The sequence below is a fragment of the Vombatus ursinus genome, unplaced genomic scaffold (genome assembly GCF_900497805.2).
Source record: "Vombatus ursinus unplaced genomic scaffold, bare-nosed wombat genome assembly UNPS02014789.1, whole genome shotgun sequence".
NCBI lineage: Eukaryota > Metazoa > Chordata > Mammalia > Diprotodontia > Vombatidae > Vombatus > Vombatus ursinus.
In genome coordinates this window covers 13,084,046-13,088,541 of record NW_020954567.1, presented here as the reverse complement: position 1 = coordinate 13,088,541, position 4,496 = coordinate 13,084,046, and the positions used below count along the sequence as shown (strand labels likewise).

The window sequence follows — 4,496 nt, the reverse complement described above, 5'->3', positions numbered from 1 at the left end:
CTCATTAAGTTTCCCAAAGCGCAGGTTCAGTCATGTAATTTTCTGTTCAAAAACAGGAACTCCATTTCAGTCACTCCGCACTGCCTACTAAATTAAGTTGAAATTCCCCAGTCTGGCATTCAAAACCATCATCAATATGGTTCTAACCTTAGCTGGACCTTAAGAAGTTGGATCAACCTTAAGAACTCTTAAGCGCTTCCTATCTTTCCATTCCACAAACACTTAGAAACAGAATGGTGCTTTGGAAGGAGGGTAGCTTTGGAGTCAGAAGCCCTGTGTTCAAATCAAGACAGCTACTACCTGCATGAACACAAGCAAATTACTTCACTTACAGAACTGTAGTTTCCTCATTTGTAAAATAAAAATGCACTCTCTATTCCAGAGGGTTGCTATAAGAAACACACTATTTATACCTTAAAGTCAGTCAACTAGCATTAATTAAATGCCTACTATGTGGCAAGCAAACACTGTGTTAAGCACTATAAAGAATGACAAAAAAGCAGTCCGTGCCCTCAATGAGCTCCCAGTATGATGGGGTAGATAACAAGCAAACAACTATGTACAAACAACATACAGAAAGGATAAATTGGAGGTGTTCTCAGAGAGAAGGCAGGAGACTAAGAAGGACTGAGAAAGACTTCATGAATAAAGGAGTACTTTAGTTGACACCTGAAAGAAGCCAGAGAAGCCAAGAGGCAGAAAACAGAAAGCATTCCAGGCATGGGGGACAGCCAATGAAAACACCTGGATTCAGAAAGTGAAAAGCAGCATGCAAGAAACGGCAAGGAAGCCAATGTCTCTGAATCATAGTGTATGTTAAGGGGAACAAGGTGGAAGAAGCCTGGGAAGGTGGAATGGGGAAAGGTTATGAAGGGACTTAAAAGCCAAACAAATGGTTTTACATTTGATCTTAAAGGTGATGGTGAGCTACTGGAGTTTACTGAATGGGGGAGGGGAAGTGACATGACCAGAACTGCATTTTAGGAATACCAATTTGACAGATAAGTGAAGAATGTACTGTAATGGGGAGGAACCTGAGGCAGGGAAATCAACCAGCAGGCTATTGCAATGGTCCAGACATGATAGGGGCCTGCACCAAGGTGGTAGCAGTGTCAGAAGACAGAAGCAGGGGTGTGTGAGTGATGTTACAAAGCAAAAACAATAAGACTTGACAACCGACCGGATTGAGGTGTAAGAAGACTGGAGAGGTAGGAAGCGCCCAAGTTATGAAGGGATTTAAAGGCCAAACAGAAGATCTAACCTGAAGGTGACAGAGGGCCACAAGACTTGACCACTAATTGGATGGGTCGAAGGGGCAGAGAGAGAGGGAGGAGTCAAAAATAACCCCAAGGTTGCAAACCTGGATGCCTGGGTTAACTAGGTGAATGGTAGGGGTAAGCATTGGGGGTGGAGGGGGGAGGCAATTGATGTTTTAGACATGATGAGATATCTACAGGACATCTAGTTTGAAATGTCTAATAGGCAAGTTGGAGATGTAAGACCAGAAGCTGAAGAGAAGTTAGGGATGGCCAAGCAGATCTGAGAGTTGCATGCACAGATACAATCATCGACCCTATGGTAGCTGATGAAATACATATAAACACTACAGAAATGAATTATTTTAAATGCCTACTACATGCAAGGGCTAGGGATGAAAAGATTAAAAGGAAATAATCCATGCCCTCAAGAAGTTTACATTCAACTGAAGTGTTTTAAGTTTTTCTAATTCCAGCTTTATCTACCACTACACAGGCAAGTTCCAGACAAAATGCACATGCTGAATCCGAACTTTGTGTGGTTCCCCAAAGCTTTCTGTGTGGTTCCCCAAAGCTTTTAGTCTCCATGCTTTTTGCCTACAAACCTTCCAGGGAAAGGGTCCACCCAGATTTTCTCTCTATTCAATTTTTACCCAACCCTGTAATCCCAACTCAAATACCATCTCTTCCATAAAAGTTTCTCTGCCCACTCTTCCCCCACCCACCTCAGCAAAGTAACACCACTTACAGGTTCACATTCTTCCTCAGAGGGAGGATTGTATCTGTGATTTTACTGGAGTAGGAAATTCCAAGATGAGGAACTTCCTCTTCAACCTGAAATCTCAGAAAGCTGCTTGGGGCCTGAAAAGTGACATGACTGGCTCTAAGACCCTGAGCCAGCATATGTCAGAGGCAGACTTGAACACAGCCTTCCTGCCTGGGAAGTCAACTCTCTATCTATTATACAACCCTGCTTCTCTATTCCCCCTCTCCCCCCTGCAATAGTTTTAGATATGACTTATTCCCTACTAGGCTTCTATCTCCTCCAATTCAATATAAAAAGTATTTATTAAATGCCTACCATGTGCAAGGCACTGCCTGAGTGCTGAAGACACCATCAAAAAAATAGTCTCTGCCCTCCAGAAGTTTATATTCTGCTGTTCCTTGGAATGAAGACCATGTCTTGTTCCTCTTTATATATCCCACAACACCTAACATCATGTTTGGCACAGAGAATAAATCAAACAAATATTTGCTGAATAAACAAAATTACCCAATTCTGACAGCTTGAATCAGTCACTGAATTAACTTCTCATACCAAAAATAAACCTAAGAGTTAGTGTACTTTATAGAATTCATTCAGTATCTCCATCCATCTCTATGTCTATATTCTGAATTAACAAGAGATCATTTATCATAATGAATCATTCTGGGTGGCTAAGTTTTCTGAGCAGTTAAGTACAACTTTTTTTTTCATATTTTAATCCTTTTGGATGAACATCTTTGGACGTTAATGTATTTGCCTACTTTCTTAATCTAAATATGCTGAGGATAAGCAAACTTTTTGTTGATGACTCAGGGGGGAAAGATTTGAAAGCAGAGCACCTGGTTTCAAATCTGTCACTTACCACCTCCTCAGTAACACTTATTATAAGCATATTTGGGCAAGTCACTCAATCACTCTGGACTTCCGTCTCCTCACCTATAAAACTGCAGGTTTGGACTGGTCCCTTCCAGGTCCAGAGGTATGAATTTATGAACCTTTAATACTGCGGTGTGCAGAGATGCCCTAGCATCTATTGACATGGATGACGCTATCTATGCCACTTCCCTAAATAGTCCCAGATTGTTAGGACGAGTTTTTGTGTCTCATTTTTTATAACTGCTTCCCTCTCTTGCTAGCAGGCCATCAATTGTCCCTCTTTGCTATTGTCAGAGTAGCAGCCCCTCTACTAATCTAGTACAGAGCTATGGGCTTGGCAATCAGACCATCAATCTTATTAGAGTTAGATGGAAAATAAGGTTAAATTGGCTCTGATTGAGAGCTCAACTCGAAGGAATGCTGCTACATCTATTTTGACAGCTCGGGCAGATTTTTCGCTCACTTCCTGGTTCTCAGCTGCGTTCAGTTTAGATTCAGCATTATTTTATTTTCATGTGTCTGTCAGAGAACATAGCTGAATTTATTAGCAGCCAAAAAGTTACAGCACTCCAAATGCTAAAAATAATCTGTTTCCATAGATTACTCATAGTTTCTAAAGTGTACCAAAAACATTTTATCATGAATAGAGCTATTTTAGAAGACTCTATTTCATCCAGAGATGAAAAAATATCATCAAAATTTCTGTAGAAAAAAACACTGACACATACACACACTACAATCAGGTTTAGCTGTAAGTCAGAAAGGAAATATTAACTAGAAACATTCACTAGAACGGGGATGAAAATACTTCAATGTGGAAAAGCATTGAATTAAGTTCCTTAAACATTTTCTGGGAAAACAATGGTAACTCTTTTTCAAACCAACCATAATTAATTGTACTCAGTTTAAAAACAAACAATTTGAATTTAAAGAAGCTACTGCCTGTTGGATGATGTAAGCCAAAATTTTTTAAATGAAATATCAAGTACCTGGCTGTTTAAAGAACATTCCTTAAAATAATGATGCTCAACAGTCCTTTTTGATGTTTAAAAAAAAGCCACATTACACATTTACCCCATTTTAAGTGGGTTTGAATTCTCAGAGATTGTCCAAACAAATCCAATCATGTACCATTTTCATCAACCCCAATAGCTGAATTTCTTTTTTTCTTAGTCAAAGATAATATTAATAATAGCATTCATATATAATGCACTGTATATAATCCCCATTTCAAAAATGAAGAAATTGAGGCTCAAGGAGATTAAAGGACATATCTATGGTCACCCTGCTAATACGTGTTCAAGCTAAAACTCAAACTCAGGTCTTCTGCTCCTTCTACTAGACACTCTCAAAAGAACCACTTGTGTAGTCTCTCAGCTCTGCCATTAGTTGGCTGTGTGACCAAGGGTAACTTAGTGAACTTTCTATCGGACTCAGTTTTACCATCTGTAAAACAAAGGAGTTAGAGTTCTATTGTTCCTTCCAGAGCTAATGTTTTGTGATTATGTAATATTAAATTAATTGTATCATCCATTCCAAAAGAGATTACTAGTATCATCATCTTCCTCCTAAAGATACTCCTGGGGCAGCTAGGTGGC

General features: G+C 39.5%; 1 protein-coding gene across 1 annotated transcript in view; it reads right to left on the bottom strand.

Annotated features, from left to right (window-relative positions):
• The window catches only part of RABGAP1L (RAB GTPase activating protein 1 like), a 648,400-nt gene that overhangs the window by 628,352 nt on the left and 15,552 nt on the right, over window positions 1-4,496 (bottom strand). The gene's annotated exons all lie outside the window — the stretch shown is intronic.